This window comes from Caloenas nicobarica, chromosome 6, assembly GCF_036013445.1.
Source record: "Caloenas nicobarica isolate bCalNic1 chromosome 6, bCalNic1.hap1, whole genome shotgun sequence".
NCBI lineage: Eukaryota > Metazoa > Chordata > Aves > Columbiformes > Columbidae > Caloenas > Caloenas nicobarica.
In genome coordinates, this window is record NC_088250.1 from 34389115 (window position 1) to 34409899 (window position 20785).

General features: G+C 43.4%; 1 protein-coding gene across 1 annotated transcript in view; it reads left to right on the top strand.

The window, feature by feature from the left end:
* The window catches only part of GPR39 (G protein-coupled receptor 39), an 82474-nt gene that overhangs the window by 59793 nt on the left and 1896 nt on the right, over positions 1-20785 (top strand). The window lies entirely within an intron of this gene.

Here is a 20785-nt window from a genome sequence, read left to right on the forward strand (position 1 = left end):
GTTTAAATTAGGCTCTAAGGCCCAAGTTTTAGAACTGAATCAGGCCAAAATCTTTAAGGTCTCAGTACCTGATGTTATGGGCCTAAATCCATGCTTGCAGATTTACCCCTCCAAACTTCCCCTGGGGCCCCTTCCTGTCCCACATGCAGGCACCCACAGCTGAAAAGCCCTGGCACCAGCAGCCTCCCTCCTCTTCAGGGGACAGCCTGGAACCCAGAAAATCTCTGCAAAACAAAGCACAATTTAGAAAACAAAGTGAGGGCCAGCTTCTTTTCTAGCGCCTAAAGCTACTGTAAAGACAGATATACTTTGTCTTAACAAAATATCTAATCTTATCTAAAATGCCCCTTTTTAATTGCTATAGTGTGCCTAGGTGACCCAAAATGCCAACAGCATCCTGGCTTGTATCAGGAATAGTGTGGCCAGCACGACTAGAGAAGTGATTGTGCCACTGAACTCGGCACTGATGAGGTTGCACCTTGAATCCTGTGTTCAGTTTTGGGCCCCTCATCATAAGAAGGACATTGAGGTGCTGGAGAGAGTGCAGAGGAGGGAACGAGGCTGGTGAGGGGTCTGGAGCACAAGTCTGATGAAGAGCAGCTGAGGGAACTCGGGCTGTTCAGCCTGGAGAAAAGAAGGCTGAGGGGACACCTGATCGCTGTCTGCAACTGCCTGAAAGGAGGTTGTAGCATGGAGGGGGTTGGTCTCTTCTCCCAAGTAGCAAGTGATAGGACAAGAGGAAATGGCCTCGAGTTGTGCCAGTGGAGGTTTAGATTGGATATTAGGAAAAAATTCTTCACAGAAAGGGTCGTCAGGCATTGGAACAGGCTGCCCAGGGCAGCGGTGGAGTCACCATCTCTGGAGAGGTTTAAAAGGCGTTTAGACGAGGTTCTTAGGGACTTGGTTTAGTGCTAGAGTGAGGTTATGGTTGGACTTGATGATCCTGAGGGTCTCTTGCAACTGAAATGATTCTATGATAGTATGGGAATAACAGAGGATAATACTGACTTGTAGGTTAGGGAGGAATCAGGGCAAACCCGCCCAGCTTTGCAGGGAGGCTCTACAGAGGGAGCTGATTTCAGAATTACTGTGACAGTGAAACCTGATTAACTGGAAGGACAATCTGATTACAGTGCAGACAGGACCAAGATTTTGAGTTAAAAGAAAAGTGTGTATTGGTGCACAAGCAGATACAAATAACCAAAGCCTCTTAATTTGTGGGCTTGCAGAGGAATATCTTTCAAAGGTATGCTTTTATAAGCATTAAACAGTTCTTGGCACTCGTGATAATCACTAGGTCCAAAAAACCAAAGGTAGAAAATTGCCTTTTTTCTGGGAAAGAACACGGTTAATATTGAAATCATTAAAGCAGCCAAACTGTGTGAAGGGCATCTTTATTCCCCTTTGGCACATCATGACTACACTTCGATCAATGCAAGCTACATCTCCATGATTTTCTTTGTCTAAACCAGCTTTGATCGACTCAATTGCGCAAATTTTTTCACGCTGTCTCCATAGTAAGGATGTGTGTGCTGGGCTGGTAGCTGGTGACCTGTCCTTATCCATGTGACTCTTATGATGAAGAAATAAGATTTAGAAATGAGATTTTTAGATGGAGAAACAACACTCAGATCTCAGTGGATTCAGTGAAAGGACATGATTGTGAATTGTTGCGTGTCACTGGAGCCGCTGGGGTTTATTCCAGCCAGCGGCACAGGGTACGTGTTCCTTTGCATTGCCACTGGCAAAATGTGGAATCTTCATCCATTTTCAAGAGGGGAGCCAGAAACAAAAGACCGATGGTTAAATGGAAATGCCTCCTGTGGTGATGGGCTGAGCAGGCTGAGTACAGCCAGGTTTGAGGAGGTTTTGGTGGGAGCAGGGGGTCCCTGCAGCACCAGGAAAGGGAGCGAGGGGTCTGTAATGGGGGGGAAGTGGATGATTCAACAGGCAGGAAAAACCACCTGCTTCTAAGGGGTGGGCAGAGAGGAGGTTCAGCTGATAAAACACTTTTGGTTTTAATCTCATTGCACTGGTGGCTTTTATTTCTCTTATTTTGTTCCCAGTGGAGCAGGGTGCCGGGTGGCCCGCCTTCCCCTCTCACCTACCCCAGGCAAAGCAGAGAAGCAGCAGAGAAGGACACAGGAGACATACAAAACTCTGGCATGCACAGAGAGTAAATCAGAGTGTTAAACAACACCTCTGCTCTCAGCTGGCTAATGTTTCAAAGGAAAACATTTCAAACGCTGAGAGAGATTGTGCAGTTAGCCGGTGATGCAATTACATGGCTGTAAGCTGTAGAAACTCTTTCAATGTGGCACATATTAAACCTTTCAGAGGTAGTGCTTTGATTTTTAATTTTACGCTGTTGGCAGGCAATCAGGGTCTTTAATAGTATGGGGGCCAGAGGGAAAATGTTTCAAAACAGCAAGGATCTTATCATAGTGTGCAATTAATGAATAATTATTAAAAACCAGAAATAGCTGGAAGAGCAGGCAAGAGCTGGCAACGCAATTCTCTGGTTTCAGGCCTATAATGAAATCTCAAGAGAGGGAAGTATGATATGCAGCTTTGTGCAATTAAAGCTGGGATTTTCCCCCCCCGGTTGAAAGATCAGTGATCTTGAAAAAATATACCTGTCACTTGGTTTTGTTTTCGAGTCATTTAATTGTCGTGGTAAAGCATTTAACATTTAACAAGCATAGGGACATTCTTCTGTAAATTATGGAATTTTGGGTTTCTTTATTTTTTTTTTTAAACAGTAAGTTTTGATTTTTGTTTTTAAGATGTTTGACAAGAAGTCTATCAGCATGGTCTGAATGTGTTAACCATGGGAAGGGGCTGCAGCAATGCCCTCCCATTGCTCTGGCTGGTAAATTTGTCCAGGAAGACATCAGAGCTGAGAAGGAAAGGCTTCATGAGGACATCCAGGTCTATTTGATGCTCTGCCATAGGATAGTGCTTTCTCTGTGATTTTGGAGAAATTTCTTTACACTCATGGTATGTTCTTATTTCCAATCTACTAAAAAAACCCAAAACAAAACCCAAAAAACCAATTAAAAGTACCTGTTGCATGCTCTCATGCAGGCCTCTACAGTTTACCTGGGCATTTACCTGTTCCACCTGTTGTCCTGTGTTCGGGCAGGAATTACCTTTCTGCCTTGGGTCTGTGTGTACCCAGCACAGTACAGCTGTGATCTCACTGAAATAAAGCAGCTTCTTGTCCTTGGTGCCACTGCTGGCGAGTCCTAACTGTACACGTTTGGATGTGAGACGTTTGTTCACCTGGGGACAGGTGCAGTCCCCAGCCTGGTGCAATGTCCTGGTCCCGACAGCTCAAGCCGTGTGTGAATTAGGAGGCAAGAGCTGGTGTCTAAATGGCCTTGTTGCTCAACCAGTCACATTGTCTTTGCTTCAGCATGATGTAAGAGCCCTTTAAACCAAAAACTACCTTATAGCCTAACCAAAATAACATGAAATGTTAAACTTCTCCACCAAGGAGGCCTTTGGAAGGAGCAACCGTGACCTTCAGATCCAGGGTTATACGTTTTCTTTTTTTTCCTCAAGTGCAGTTATGGCTCTGTTTTTTATCACTAGTCTTGTTTTCCTAATCAAAGTGAACTCATGGTTTGTATTTTCACTTGGAGAGAATAGAACCTTCTTGCTTGGAAGTGGGAACAACTGTTTTTCTTTTAAAGCTGCATAACAAATCTAATACTTAAGGGTATAACACTCCTGTTTTGTCACCAAATCCATCTGTGGCAAAGTGAGAGTGGCTTTGGCATGCAGGCTTGAAGACGCATTTGCTTGTGCAGCCTGTTCTTTTGAGTACTGAACCTATTTGCTCACTTCCGTTTCATTATATATGAACTAAACACAGAAAAAGTTATTTACAACTATCAGGCATTTCTGCATGCACTATTAAGAGAGGTTTTCCTCCAAAACTAATGCTTTGAGATAGAACAGCTTAAATTGTGTGTGTATGTGTGTTTCTTGGCTGCTAAGATGTTGCATTCATGCCTCTGGTGTTATTCCCGTTGCAGTGGCAAACTGCAAGAGTGTCAGATATTGCACCCTCTGTACCAGTGCGCCCTCGTGCACGACTGGTATTGACAAAAACAAACTGGGGACTACTTGGATCTGCACTGAAGGGGAAAAAAAAACTTTCTTGGTTCCTTGGAAGGCTTTCTGGCTTGGGCACACTTTTGCACATTTATTTAGACACTTTGATTGCCACGGAGCATGGCAGCTCTAGAGAACTTCACAGGCTAGAAAGTGCTTTGAGAAACAATTAGATTTCCCAGACACATTACACTGCAAACCAATGGCACACCGTTGGGGAGGGTGCCAAATTGGCTGGTGGGGATCAAGCAAAACCCAGAGCGGATCAGCATAAACGAGCTGTGGCATTTTCTTGAAACTGTTTCTAGGAGACAGAAGTCAGTCTTCACCACTGCGCCTGGTTTCTCTGTGCCAGTGTTTTGTTTTCTGGCCTCGAGGTTTTTTCTGTTTTTCTTTTCTCCCAACCCCAGTGCGCCTTCTTTGCTCCAGGGCACCGGTAACACGGTGTAAATGTTCGCTGGTGAGAGAGGCTCCCCCGAGCCCTGGCCTGGCCTGGGACAGGGACTTCCCGAGGACACGTGGGAGGGGGGACGCTCGCTGAGCTTTGCCAGCCAGCGGGGCGAGGAAGGTTCTGCTCTGCATGGACAACTGCAGGCATTAGAAAAAGGGCCTGTTTTGGCAGAGACTTTGCTGTTTCTGACTGTAATCCCAGGCAGGGCAGGTGGGTGCAGCAGTGTCCCAGCCGGTGTGTGCCCGTGAGTGCTGTGGTACCAAACAGGAGCGGTGTGCGCTCCTTTCTGCACATCTCACTGGTGTTGGGGATGGCCCAGCAGCCCATCAGCCTGGGGACGTGCTTTGAGCCTTGTTTCCAGTTCCCACCAGGCTGTGAGGGTGGAGACCGTCACCTTTCTCCGGGTGTTCGTCTCAGGTCTGAGAGGTACCTGTGGCTCTTGGGCTCGCAGGGAATTAAAAGCAGGTTGCTGATGTGCATTTGTTCCTGAAAGACCTTCTGAAGGCGGTAGTTTTTTTCTTTCTTCTCCCGTAAAATCATCAAGGCAGAGTGTGCACCAATGGAGTTCGTTACAGTGCCGTAACTGGCGTCAGCTCCTGTCATTAATTGATAATCTTGCGGGATCTGCTCTAATGCAGTGCCAGCTCAGCAAGCTCCAAGGAACTCTTGGGTAAAGTGCTCTCCATTTTGAGACCATGGTTGGCAGCTTATCACTTGATTTATCTCCTCTTTCCAGGTGTAGAACTAAAAGTAAACTGTCATTGTAAATCACTAATTCAAGCAGAGTGAGAGAACAGTGCACAGTTTGCATATTTCAATACCACTTAATTAGGGAAAAAAAATCCCTTGTTCTATACAAATGTACAATGCAAATCCTTTCTCTTAATGATTCAGATGGGTAAAATGTCCTTTTGAGTCCCACACGCTGCTGCTCATCTTGTTACAACAGATTTTTAATTTTGCCCCTGGGACCAGGTCAGGATGTAGATTTCTTCAAACCCCAATCCAGTATGTGTCTCAATCTGGGAAGGAGTCCCTGCCCGCTGCTGACACATACAGCACTGACACCTCTTCACCCAGCCTTGAGCCTGTTGACCTTATTTATTAGTTTTTTAATTAAAAAAGCCTTTTGTTCTTGCTAATTGCGTAACTGCCATTTTACATCCTACTAGTCCTAGATGAGGTTGAGCTACGTGTCTTCCCTAAAGGTGTTCTCGTCTGACTCTTGTTCAAAATCAGCTTCCAACTGCAAATTGTGCTTTTGCATGACTAGACCTTCTTCTCTGCCAGCCTGTTATTTCCTTGAAGCCACCTCCATGAAAAACAGAATCATTTACTGGATCAGTGGGAATAACATTTTCTTGTGGCATGCTGCTTCGGAAAAATGAGTGATTCTTGATACAATCACTGCCTTCAGCCCTCCTCTCTCACCGTCCCACTCTCCCCTTCTTCCATTACCCTTTACGCTCCTGCTGCGCTGCTGGTTGACTGCACCTCCAGCATTTGCATCTTGGCCCTCCCTCTGCTCTTCATCTTCGTGGTATAAATTGCTCCAGCAACCTCATAATTTTGATCTGCAATCATTTTGCTCCACTAGTTGATGGCAGTGCACAAACCAAACACTTCCATTCTTTACAGACCAGGCTGACTCCTGGTTTGTTGAGGTGCCAGGTGCACCAAAATGGGGATTAAAAGTTAAAGTCAGGAGAGAGAACAACCCTTTTAAGAAAACATTCAGTATTTCTGTTCCTATTTTTTTTTCTTTTCAGCACTTGCCAGTCACTGTTTAAACACAAAATTATAAACTCACTATCCTGCTATAAAATGAAATATCCTGCTTTCAAAAAATGAGCAAACGATCACACCATCTTTTGATTTATTGGCGTGATTTCCCGCCCCCCCCAAAAGGTGATCTCTAACAGGCTTTTCTATTGTGACTGAAAACATTGCATTATATGTAAGATTTTCTTGTTCAGATCAATTTGCTAAATTTTCATTTAGTTTCAAAGTGGTTTGTTTTGTTGAGGCTTCATTTTGTTCAGACTAGCAGCTCAAGAGGTTTCCTGTAGCTTAGAGAGATTGCTTTTGAATTGGTACATTATTCAGTCATGAATTGTTTCTTTAGTATATGAGCAGCTGAGTGGGGTTTTTATTACAAATATGAGTTTGAGTGCAGAACTACTACTATTTTGGCCAAATAAAGAATGTAAAATTAAGCACGAGTCTTCATACTATGCCGTGATGCTTTTCTACATTGTGTGCATCAGGCTTTTTTTAAGTACTGAGCGAAAACCTCCTGTGGGGCATAGTAATATGATTGACTGCACACAGAATCTAAAAAATAATACAGTATATTGTAGAAATATGGCTACACTGGTAAGAACCGAAATTGTGTTCCTATTTTCAGAAGATACAAGTGAGTAATTTTTGGTCTTTGTGATCAGCTACTAATAAAAGAGGTCTTGAGCTCCGTTCTGATCCTATTGTGATGTTTGAGTGTAACAGGATTTCTGCAGTCGCTGAGGTAATGAGGTGGCACAGGGTAGCAGAGCAAAGCGCAATCCCAGTGTCATGCATCGGCCTTTTAAAATATGGCTTTCCTCTGTGTTTCTTGTTGTTTACCAGTGTACATGATTGCTTGTACCTACCTTGAATTAGTTTCCACTTCCACAGGATTTTTTTGTCCAATGAAGTTAAATTGGGTAAATGGAAAACAGTAGGAAAGAAACATCTGTTTTTTGAAGATGGTCTCTCTGGATTTAGGGGTATTCCATAGAATGAAGATTCCTGTAGCAAATCAGGTGACATTATTTGCTTGACGTATGGCAGCAAGTTATAATAGATGACCTTGCGTGCTCCAGCTGCCCTAGTGAGGAGATGGAGGATCCCACCAGTGCCCGAAAGCAGATCTCCTGCCGTGTTTTGCTGTAACAGGCTTTACTGGTGTGGTCACCAAGAACCATTTTCCCTGATGTTAGAGGTGGGACGTGGGTTTGCCAGGGCAGCCCCACAGCCCAGGGTTCACTGAGCACCACGTCTGGGCCCTTGGCTCTCTGATTTTGAGGAGATAAGAGGCTGGTTTTGCTCTGATATCCTAGGAGAGGGCTGCTTGTCTTTTACTACGTGATGTTAAAGATGTTTATTGTCACAACAGAAAGTGATTTAGACTTTTTGTTTTAATCCTGTATATTTTAAGAAAAATGAGTTCTATTAGCTCTTGGGAGTTAGTTTCACTCATTAGTAGGTTAAAACCTTACAAAGCTCAAAAAGAAGGTGTCTAAAAGTTTATCTTCCCAAGTTGATAGGTCTGACTAGAAAAACTTACTTCAAAGAAAGAGACCATTCTGGAAGGAGGATAAGAAAGGAAAGTCTAGTGGATATAGCTATGTTAATGGGGGCAGAGCAGCGATTTAATTACATAGCAATGTTAGAAGCAATAGGATTATCCATTTCTGTCATAGTACGGGTGAAACTGAAGACCAGCAGTTGAACTTAAGGTGCCATATAAATGCATGGGAAAGTTCCCACATGCTTGCAATTGCCCTCTCCATTGCTGTGAATACTGATATTCAGTGGTCTTCTTTCTCTCTTTCATAGTCATATATTTATTCTATGTGAAAGGGTTCTTGTAAAAGTCTTTTCTTCATCACTGTGGTCCTGTGTGCCCGAAGTTGGTGCCAGCTGCTTGAGGCTGGAAGCAGAAATGTGTTTTCTAATTTACAGTAGGACAAATTTAGTCCTTGCTAAGATCCCCTGCATCTTCACTGTGCTCCAGAAAGCATGATATTTATCATCAGATTCCAGAATTTACACTGAAAATGGCACAATTGAATGAAATGCATAGCCACATCTTGATTCATCTTCTTGTTTTTTAATAGGATTTCCCCTCAAAAGCTCTATATTGTTCCTCTATTTTCTAGGAGAGAGGGAGAGAAGAAGCTGTCAGGTAGTTGGAGCTCTCACTTAATTAGTTTTCTCAGGTCTGCAGTAATATCTTATAGTTCTTAGTGTTTCTGGGAAAGGTGCTACAAAAGATAGAGAGAGCTGCATGCTCCAATTCCACCTGGAATACTCTAGTTAGCTGTGGATTCACCTCGAGGAAATAAAAGAGAGTTAAAAAGCCAGCAAAAACGTACCCTGTATGGCTTGGATAAAGAAAGGAATGTGCACTGTAGGTTCTTTTTTTTTCTGAAGTTAAAAATCATTATAAGGGGGTTTACTTCAAATGAATTATATATAATGAAATAAGCTGGCATCTTTTACTAATACTGAGATACAAGGCTGCGATTGCACTTGTGGAGGAGAGGAAGAAACGCCGTCTGATGTTTGCTGGGAGCTATCGCTGTGTGCCGGCGAGCTGAGACGTTTTGGAAGTCCCCGGCAGCTATCTGAAAGCGAAGTGCAAATATCACAGCACAGACACAAGGCTCCCAAACCAAACGGTGCCCGTGTGCGCAGCAAATCCGCGTTCAGGTGTTTATTTGAATGCCATTTTGCAGAGCACATTCGCCTTCCCACCTGATATGGGGAGACTTCGAGTCTCACAGACTTTGAATCAGGCTGCTGCGGCTGTGGCGAGGGGGAGGAACACTCTTTATCTTGTGTATGTGTTCCTTGAAAAGGTTTGAGAAAGAAGGTTTTGACATGTTTGCACTCATTACAATTCTCTGGGCAGCTCTGAAATGTAAATAAAAGGAGATTCAGGTGTTAGCAGAGGAGAGGCTTTGCTGAAGTGGAAACAGCGCTGCTCCCTGGATGCCCTTTTCAGGGGGGAGCTGCAAACAAGCCGTGTTTGGCCAGGACATTTTTCTTAGTGCAATTTCAAGTAGCTTCACCGCTGCCTAAGGCTTTGATCCAAATTACCAAAGGTTAGGCCTAATTTAAAGAATAAAACTGCCTTGTTGTGTAATAGTTACTTCATGTTTTCCTCATCAACCTGGCAGCCAGGACGCTTCAAGGAGTCAGACTGGGATTCAGTTGTCATGCACCTGTGGCATTGGAATTGCTGCTGTGGCCGTGCTGAGGGCAGCTGAATCAGAGATTCCCCCTCTCCCCACCCTTTCCAAAAGATAGACATCTGTTGCCCCGAAATACCTCATTTCATTTCTTGTGACATTATTTCCAGGCAAGAAAGTCTTCCTTGCTCTCCTGCAGATTATGATCTTTCTTAAACCTTAAAACAGATTAATTGGTTCTGAAGATGTGTGAAACTTCAGCTTTTGTTTCGACTGCATTTGTTTATTGTTTTCCCTCAAAAAAGAAGAGGAACCAGAGCAGAAAAAGGCTCGCTGTTGTCAGAAACAGGGCTGTTTAGAGGAATGCGAGAGTCCTCCAGGCAGCCTTTCACCTGCCCGTGCCGGATTGGTAGCAGGTAAAAAGAAATATCTGTACTATGTAGGTGCTTTCCTGGATGGTTGTACCTGAAGATTGGCTCCTGGGGACTGGTGGCCCCCATGTGCTGGTGTGGGGTGGGACCTGTTTGCACCCACAGTTTGCTGCAGCAGCTGCATCCCCCCACAGTCCCCTTACACCACCGTGCGCCCTGGTCCACAGCATCCACCTGCCCCTTCTGCGGCAGAAACACGTCTTCTGATGGAGACAGCCTCACCGATGGCAATAAATACATCACGTGTTGTCTTATGACAGAAGAGCTGCAAAGGCTACTGCATGGGCAGTAGGGGTCAGCTCCAGAAACAGTCTGGGTGGCGCAATTAACTGTTGTGGCCAGATTGTACATCAGGGTGGAGGAAGAAACAGGAGGTTTGATCCACTGCAGCACTTTAACTCTTCTTCCTCCCATCAAGGGAAACTGAAGTACAAGTATCTCACTGCACCGACACAGTCGCCTTCCCTGGGGACAGAGGAGACAATAAATTGGCCTTCAGTCCCAAAGCTCAGCCACTGAGCCGCCAACCTCCGTGCCACTGCTGCCACCTGTGCCTTTCTGCTGTTCGCTCCCTGGATCTTGCGTCCTGTTGTGGGGTTTGGTGTAGGGTTCGGATCACTGCACATAATTTTCATGGCAATTTGCTTTGGTTTCTCTTCTCACTCAGGCTGCTGAGCATAAACTTCAATTGCATTTGTTTTTTAAAGTAGCTGGCAAGCAGGATTTTGCTGCCATTTGTGCGTCAGTAATTCCATTTTCATCTCACTTGCTAGAAAACAGCAAGTTTTCTTCTTCTGAGGATTTTTGGTCCAAAAATCCGACTTGGAGATTGATAATATCTCTGTTGTTTAGGAAGAGTTTTGCTGATTCCCCATGACGATCAGTTCCATATAACATATATCTCAAGCTTGTCTTTCTGGCTGAGCTCCTGAGTATCTTATGTATTTGCTGAACTAATATATTGTCTTTCCGTATTTGTATTCTGCAGTAGAATGTTCAATGCTTTCTCCTGCTGAATTGCAATAGATGAGCTGTTTAATGTTGTAACGGCTGATTTTGTAATGTAAAAACAAAAAACCTCTCCATTCCAAATTGGGTTTGCTAGTTAGAACACAGAATTTAAATGAGATTTATATGGAAGATGTATTTTTCCCATTGTTTTGCCAATGCAGAAAGAAAACAAGTCTTCACTCTTTTTAAAAGAAAATCAAAGCAACCATGGCAAGAATTTGTTTTGCAAGGCAGAAGCGTCAATAAAAACTAAACTTGCTCCCTTCTACACATTTATGTCCATATTAATGTTTTTGAAAAATACTTTTTCAACGTGGAAATAACAATTTCCAAGAACCGTGTATTTTCTGACAGCTGAAATGTTTAAATTTCTAAAATGAGCAGTTTAAAATATATTTATTTTACCACGGTATATCTTCTGGCGCTGAGTCTGTGTATATTTCCACAATACTCTTGATCTTTTCACCCAAGTAGCCATGACTTAAACTTAAACTTTTAAAACATGTTTTTTACTGGAGAATTGTCGTAATGAATGGGAATGAATGACTCCAAAGTAGATGCTGGATTTTGCAGCTCTTATTGACAAACTGCATGAGACGGGCACCCGAATGGAACAGAGCTGACTGTTGCTTCAAATGCCAAGTTGATATTTGCCGTGAGATGTAATGATTTCATGACTGTTTACCCACCTGCATGAAGGAAAGCACCACGGAGGGCAAGGGAGGATGTGAAATTCTCTTGTTATTTGTTTCCCGGCAGCCGTGGCTGCGCGGTGCCGCGCTGCGCTGTGTCGGTGTGGTGGCCTGGCCGGCTCGCCCGTGCACGGGGTCCCCGCACTGCAGGGGTGCTCTTGGGCACCCCGCTTCCAAAATGAGTTATCCACTTACAGTGTCGTAGACTAAACCACCACTTCTGTGCAAAGTTGTGCACGTTTAAGACTGAGTTCTAGCTGATGAGGAGCGCTAGGATGGAGTTTGCAGTGGGAAGATTAAAGCTGAGGAGCAAGATAAACTCACATTTGAAGTACAAATTTTAACATAACAGAAGAAATAAGTGACCATTAAAGGTAGGAACTTGTGTGGGGAAGGTTTTCAAAGGTGCTGTCGTCGCTGCATAACAGTGGCTATAAATGTGTTAACGCCTCCATAATAATTTTTAAGCAGTAAAACTAACATGATTTCCTCTGGTAATGTTGAGCAGGTATGGCTTTTAAAAGCGTATCATGGCTTTAATCACTGTTTTGCAAAAGGGTCGCTCGTGTTGAGTAACGATAGTTCTGTCATGAAACTTTCTGGAGAATTTTTATCATTTTACTAGTGTTTGCACTGTGAAATGACAGTATTTAAAAATATTTGAGAAGCAAAACTTGACCCTGTTAAGAACTGAAGATCATCGTCAGACATTTTAAATTGCTAAGAAGTAAAACTGCTAACACTTGTATCCTCTGCAATTATATTCTTCACATCTACGTTCTCCTGACAACTTCTGGTGCACCCAGTATCACTTTACCTAAGGCTGACGGCTGTGAAGTGAGAGTGCAAAGCAAAACCTGCTTATTCTTCTGCAGGGCTCTGTTTGGCAGTGCTTGTGGAGAGCTGTGTGACAGGATTCCCACCAGCTGTTAATGTTTTAATGCTGCAGAGTCAGAAAAGATTCTACCATAGTGCCCTATAAGTCCCAGCTGGGTGGATCAACGATACACAGACTTGAAACTTCGGTTCAGCCCCATGTCTCTCATAATTGTCTCCTTGTTGAATGGGATTGTTTGTGTTTCTCAATCCAATATGCTGTTTATCAGTTGTAGAGGACTGAGGTACAACAGAGGCTGGAGCACCAGCACTCTGCAAGAGAGCACAGGTATTCTTCTGGGCAGGTGCCTTCGGCATTAGATTCTGTTAGAGATCAGGTTGCTGGAAACACAATATTTGCCTCACCCTTTGCCACTGTGTAGGTGACAGGATATTGCTGTGCTGGATCCAGCCAGGAGCAGCTCTGTGCTGCCACTCAAGGGGAATAAATGTGTGCAGGAGAGCAGGGAGGACCTGAACGGAGCAACTCGTTGGGTAATGCAGGGATTTCAGCCGCGAAGAGGAGTTGTGGGCACGCTGTTGTTTTGTTGTGTTGTTGATTTGACCCAATGACACAACACTGGGCCAAAACATCTGATGAGCCAGTTTGGGCTCGGTGACCTCGTAGCACCCTTAAGGGTGTCTGAGGCGGGGAGAGCGTAGTCCAGTCCGAGCGAGAGGACGTGCACTTCAGATTCTGGTAACATCTGGGTCTTAGTGATGATTTACGTTGGCAGGTGGTCACTTGTGAAATTAAGTATCAAAAGCAGCTGCGGGTCGTTTTCAGATGCCAAAGGTGGCAAATACTTGTGTGAAATTCTCAATCTGCCGGACAATTCCGGTTATCTATGGAAACTTTTAAGGAAAAAAATTCCCCGTGTTGTCACTGCCTCATACTTGGACACTTTGCCGTTTTGAGGAAAGAATGACTGTTTAAGGGAAGAATGCATGCATTGCTTTAGCATTTGTGATTTGGCGAGACTGTTAATGGTGTCTTTGATTGGAAGAAAGACAACAGCAACCTATTAATTAAAGCGTGCAGGTTTAGTTGATTTATTGCACCAAGAGGCAACTGGGTTCCTCTCAGTGCCTTTCATCCATTGCACCACTTTGTGGGACAGCACTGTCCTCTCACCCAGCCGTGCTCGCTAATGAGACATGATCTCATTGTACAGCACCCGTGAGGCCGGGAGGAGCATCATGAACACTGGATGGACCCCAGTCCCTTCGAAGGTGATGGAAATTGCTGTGGTTTTTTTTTTTTTTTTTTCTGGGAGCTGTTAGCAGGGTCAGATTTACATGGAGCTGGTTTTCAACTGTTTGTCTCAGGCCATATGCTTAATCCCTCCAGCACTATTTATAAAGATAACTGGTTTGTTACTGGCTTCTGTGCAGTTTAAACCCATTCTGAGAAGGCCTGTGGTGTGTTTGCCAGCACCTCTCTGTGTGGCTGGAGATTTGCCTGCTTGTGCTGGTGACAAAAATGTTGTCTCGCTGCCTCCTTTGTCCCTGTTCTCCCTGCAGCAGCAGCCCCGGCAGGAGCAGGGGCCGGATCTGATCTCAGTTGTGCTTTGCCCCTGGAAGCCCTGTCTATGCAGTGTAGATGCGAGGTGGCTCCGCAGCAGAGGCAGCAAGTCGCTGATGTGCAGCGATGAGGAAACTCCTGTTGTGTGAGGAGGCCGCACGGTGAGCCCTGATCCCGTGTCAGATCCCCACGAGAGCCTGCAGATCTCCCTGGCGGTTAGAAAAACTCTGATGGGGAAATCACCGGGAGATACACACTGGCTATCTCTTCTGCCTATAGTTACTGCCTGAGTAGGGATAGTTTGTTTATTGTCCCCTTCCCTTCCAGAGAGGCATTTTTGAAAGGTTAATCTGTGATTCTGAAAGTTGAGGATAAAAGGAACAGAGTTGCTGAATAATTTGAGCTTATACAAAATGTATGTAGCAATGCACGTATTGAATTTTTGCAGGGACTATCAAAATTTGTTGTCCCTTGAACTAAATATTGACACAGACAAAGAGGTATCAATATTTATCTCTCAGGTTAATACATTTTTATATTCACCTCAACATACATCAATATGTACTTATTATTATTATAATGTTTGTCCTTCAACAGAAGAAACTTGTGTGTGGGTGAGAGGGAAAAGGGAGGTTTATATTAGGAGTCTTTTCCTGTTTTAAAACATCAGGTGCTTTACCCTGCACATGGAGCACACTGCAGCCCCCATTCAAACCAAACCCTTGTTGACAGTTGTGACACTCAATGCACTGAATACAGGATTGAGTGATTGATTTTGGGGAAATGTGAAGTTAACTGCTGCTAGTGGAAGGGGCAGCAAACCCACCACCTCTGTCTTGTAGGCTGGTTGCTGGGTGGCGCTTCCCGTAGTAACTCTGTAACTAAGAGCGAGCTCCTTCACTGCACGCAGAAAGGGGAGGGCAGTGCAGAAGGCAGGACATGAGCTGACAAAGACTTTGGTTCCAAGCTCCAGTTGTGAATCGCTGCCTGTGAAACGATGCTGTAATGTTGAACAGGGGGACAGCTGCAGATCTGTTAGGAACCCTGAGGTAAGCTGACCTGAGGCCTGTGTTACAGGTGGCCCTCTGCGCCTGAATGCCAGCTGGAACTTTAGTTACGGGCTCTCTTAACACTGTAGAGAACGCAGTGGCCTATTTGAGCCTCCTGCATTTGTTCTAAGAAGCAAGTGTTTGTGGTCACTTCACTGTGTCTGAAGGATTATCCTTCTGATCTATCCCACTGCCTTTTAATCCTAATACTTGATCTTAGAGAACAAGAAGACAGAGGTTTCCTAGCCAACAATGAGGGCAGGCTGCACAAAAAGGATGCAAGTCTGCACCTGAATATCGTAAGACTCGTTTGGTTGCTATAAAGGCCTTTTAGTTCATGATTTATACTATAGGGACCCATTTCTGTGGAGATACCGGCTATGACAGACAGAAACATTGCAAATTCCACAGAGGAAAGGTCGCTGTTCCCTCTGGATCTTGCTTTTAAACCTCCTGACCTTAAACAACAGGAGCTGAAGCGGGAGGCGATAACGAGGCTGGGAGCAGCAGTAAGAGGCGTGTTCCTCTCTGCCCCACCTGCACACCCTTCTGCTCATCAACAGCTGGGTGCTGTTGCTCAGAGACAGAGGGGGGTTTGAGTGACATGGTGACCTGGGGGGTGGCTGAACACCAGCTATTCACCAGAAGCTGTTAAAAAGCTGAAAGTTTGGATCTGAAATTCTACCCGGTTGCTGGTAAACTAGAGAAACTTCTCTGAACTGTTACTTGCCAGGAACAGCTCTGGTAGGAACCCTTGAGGCTGGAGAAGCGCAGTCTGTGTTGCTCCTGCTGCTGCTGGCGTGGCTGAGCTGTGCCAACAGCCACGCGGTGTCATTCTGGTTGGTTTCTTTGCTGCACTTACAAGTCAGACTCCCAGCAATGAAAGAAACAGCTGTTTGTAAACTGATATTTAAATGACAATTGTCAGTAGACAGTAAGCATATGGCAGCTGACTTGTACGTGCAGCAGCGGAGGCACAGCGCAGATGCTGGGAGACAGCACTGCGTCGAGCCGCGGTTGGGAAGGTCATCTCAGTGACTGACGGCTGTGTTTTGTGGCTTGCCTTTTTTCTTAAAAGCTAGAAAGGCAAAAAAAAAGAATAACTTGTAGCCTTGTTTCTAATGAAAAGCAAGATTTTTGCGTCCTGGTTAAAATAATAAATGTAACATAAATATGTGCTAAAAACATTGCCTCCTGAAAGTCACATTTGTAATTAGTACTGGAGTCTTTGCTTTTTTCCTTCTCACGAGTTAGTAGTGACTGATACTATTATATGACCATGGAGAACCTGGTCAGCGAGAAGGTGCGTTTGCTTGTGTTTCCAAAGCTGTTTGTAGCAGAATCAAATAGGGACCGAGCGTGTTCCTCGTGATTCGTATTGCTTTATGACAGTAAACTTAATAATGAGGGATGCTCTCAGTATTTTCTTCTTTCGGGACCCATGGTTGGAAGGCTTTTTGACTAAGGCATAGGGCATTAAAGTCACGTTATACACTTCAATATAGACGAGCCAAATATGTGAAATGAGCACTAAAAAAAAAAAAATCTCCCTCTGAACCAACCACATCGCCACCTGCACTTGACTTTTAACTCATAACTCAGTAACCATATGTTTATACTCCTCCGACAATTGCCATTTAAATGTCAGTTTACAAGCAGATGTTGAGACCCTGCCTTTGTGCCATTAATTAAATCACAGAAAAGCAAAGTTTGAGGTTGAACACTGCTTTGGCTCACTATGAGTCGCAGCAGTCGGGCAGATCTCACTGCACCGGGGTGGTCAGGGTTCGGTGGCACCGGAGCTCGTACATGGGGTCACCGCAACAGCCTTGGTTCGTGGGCCATGGCAGCCAAATAAAGCGTGTTGTTGGCATTTCCCAGTGACAGTTATAATTTTTGTAGATAGTTCCAAGTTTTCTGGGATGTATGGCAGAGGCCAGGGTGGAGGGGAGATATTGGACTATAAAAGGAGATGGATTTAAGTGCTCAGGTGCAGAAAAAAAGACAAAAAACTACTCAATAGAAGAACAAGCAAAATCTGAAAGGGTGGAGAAGTGAACCTTCTCTACCAGACAGTTGCACGTATCTAAAATCCTTCACAATAAAGTTCATAATGAATTTAGTTTAGTCCCCTATGGCCCAGAGGAATGTTCTAAGTAATAGAAAAGTATTGCTAAGGGACAGATGACTGCCGAACTCCAGTTCTGTGTCACCAATGCATTTTTTATATTATTGGCACTTAGACGTTAGGTTTTTTTTACTACATAAATGATCCTTTGTCACATATTAAGAATTAATACTGTAAGATCCACTTTTGGGAAGGTACAATAACAATTCCAAAATTTAAATCACTGTTACATTTGTATGCTCTGTTGTTAAAAAGGTTTGGGGTGTGGCTGATTTTGTTGTTGTTTTTTCTCCCCTCCCCATCCCCAGATTAAAATAGTAGTTGAATGTGGTAATTCCTGTTTTGGGTAAACTATTTTGTGGCTGGTTTATGGTTAGCTTTAGAAAAATGGTTTTAGTCAAGGATCTTTACATCTTGTTGTTGTTGTTATTGTTACCTTGAAATATCGACATCAATGTTAAATGCATGATAAGATCAGTTTAAGGTTGAGATATATTCGCTTAATCAACCAGATAACACAAAAGCTCCTGGCTTCTCTTGGCACAGACTAATGCACTTTTGATGATTAAACTGAGTGATTCAAACGTGTGCTGGAAACTTCAGGCACCAGCGATGGAGGTCACTGGACCACAGCATTACTTAGTTTATAAACGTCATTATTGCATGGAAGATAAATCTCTGCTCTCATCTAGTGTGTCACTTTGGTGCAGTCATCAGGAAAATGGGGAAAAAAAATGGAGCTACTAATTGTTTTCACTGTAATGAGAAGGAGTGGAAGGGAAATTTGGATATGAGACGAAATGCGAAGGAGTTTAATTCCTAGCAGGCAGCAAGCTCTAGGGGAAAAAGCATCCGTACTGGTGTAAGATGCAGTATGGTCTACATTCAAGCTGATATAATGTTCTCTAAGCACCTTCTGCACATTACAGTACAACACAAACTTTTACAGCCTGTGTACAAGTTCCGATTGATTCAGTCAAAATATTTAATATGCTAAGGGCTGAACATAACGCTTTTCTTCTGATGCACTTCAGTTCACTTCATACCTCCAAGCGTGAACAGTTGGAAAAAATACTGTGAATTTCTCAGCATGTTTATTTCCATGGTGCATCTCCTTTGAATCAACAAGCATTTTTTTTTTCCAAGTGTAAAAACTAACAATTATGCTTCCCTGGAAAACAACAAAGTTTTACAGATATCTCCTCCCCCAGAAGACCAATCTCACCCGTGCTGTGCAAGGGCACAAGCAGCTCATTTTTCACTCGCCATACACACAAGGAAATATTCAATTCCCCAGAACAAAAGTGTCTGAAGAATATAAGAGGGAATCTTATGCATTTGGCAGTTTGAACTAAAAAAGAAAGGTCAATGGCAAAAAATTCAGCTACAAGCAAAAAAAAAAATCACAAATCTCTAAGCACTGCATTTGCGCTTTAAAACTGAATGCATGCATTGTTTGCTCACAGTTTTTCACAGCAGCATTTGTAATTTAGGAAACTGTTAATCAGCATGATGAATCTTGTTTCCAACAAAGAACAAAAAAATTACACTCTAGGGCTTATTTTCTTTTTCCTTGAAAGAGATCATCTGGTAATATTTGACAAGAATTCTGCCGACCTGGGTTTGTGGGCTTTGTGTTCAAGTTACACAGGAGAAAAAGCCACAACGGAGCAGTCACGGCCCTTCACTGTCTTTTTTCTGAGGCCTGCCACAAGTCACCTGCTCACGGCACCTTATTTTCTGTTGGTCCCGGCCGGGACTGCGGTCCCTGTATTTGGGATACTGACAGCAGAGAAAAAAGCACTGAAAGCTAGAAAATTTGCAGGACTAAAACAAAATTCAGATCAGCTGATGCCACAGGTACTGAAAAATGAGCAGGGGAAGAGTAGGGCAGCCAAGCAGAGAGGCATGGGGTTGTGTAGAAATGGGAATGAGAAAAAAGACACTGTGGCTGAGGAGAGTTATGGTGGTTGAAGAACAGAAAACGGCAGAGGTAATGGCATTTATCGCTTCCCTGCTGAGAACAGCCTTCCAGGGCTCTTAATCTAGTGCCTTAAGTTGAAGATAGACTAACTCCTCACTCCACCAAAATTATTTTGACATTAAGAGATTACAGAAGCAAATGATAAAAAGACAGCTTTTATTTGGTATCTCAGTGAGATCATAAATTAGTTTAATTATAGCTTTCATTAAGAATAATAATTAAAAAGACATATTTTTCCTTGCTTGGGGGTGGCGGTTGAAAGCATTTGGACACACCCTGTTTAAGCCCTGGCAGTTTCAAAGTTATGAAAAATCTTTCTTTTCTGCCCTCTCTCCCACCCTCTCCCCCTGCCAATTACATTCATGTCTTCCCACTAGTGAAGTATCATTTTCCTGGCTTGAAAAACTAGTGCGCACTATTTCAGAACTGCATTCCTACAGTGATCTGTTCAATGGGAGCAAGCTGACTTAGTCTAGACAGGTAAGAATTAAAATGTTTCTGTGCTTCTGTTGAGAAAGGAGGCTAGACACTGGAGATTAAATATAACCAAAGCCTACTGAAGTGAAAACTGTGCACTTCTGGGATACTGTCCTACTGTTTAATGCCTCTGCAGCAGGGAAACCAACCTGCAACTTCTGCTCCCTCTACCTGTTTACATAAGGCACGTTTCCTGCAAAGAGAAAAAAAGTGGAAACAGTAAACTGGTGGCTGTGTTGTGCTTCACAAGTAATGCTTGGTGGGGGGAGCACCGAGAGGAATTATTTTGTGTACCTGGTATTTCATGCAAGATGTCAAGATTTCCAGTGCTTATGTTGCAGCAGAAGTGGTGGAAGCTCCTTTCCCCTGCTCTTCCTCCTGCCCAGAACAGCCCACTCACATTCACCTATATGTTTCTTCACTGCTGCAACCCTTGAGAACGCTGGTCCAGAGGCAGAATTTTCAGACGTCCAACACTTAGGTCACCCCCCCCCTTTTTAATGCCATTAGTGATGCAGCAACATGTATTTATATTTACATATAAATACAAAATGGTCGGATACCACATTTTTAAACATAATTTATCATCTGAAACTGCTTACACTTTCATGACTAGGCTTGGGTTTTTCTCATTTACATTCATTATTTAATTCCACTGGAATTTGATTTTTAAGAAAGCCCAACATATCTTAATTACCATAAAAAGATCATACATATTTTACTTAAAAATATCTTCTGTAAGAGGAAATTTACCAAAAATAACACTAAATATATTATTATGCATACATTATTTTTTAAAGTACAAACAAGAATCTGATCTCTTCTGGGTATTGCCTGATCCAATATGGCTATAGGTTCTATTTATTTTGTTTGTTTTTCAAAGTAGAGGGAAAGACATAAGTGCAAGAACACAAACCAAAACAAAAATGCATTCTTTCCAAAGATACAGATATCAATGAAAGAACACTTTGAAAACTAATAAATGACAACAGGTACAAAGAAACACTATCCAAGCACTATGCAGTTTTTTGTCAGAGCATGTGCTGCAGTGACTTTGCAGCAGTTATTAAAAACAACAAAAAAA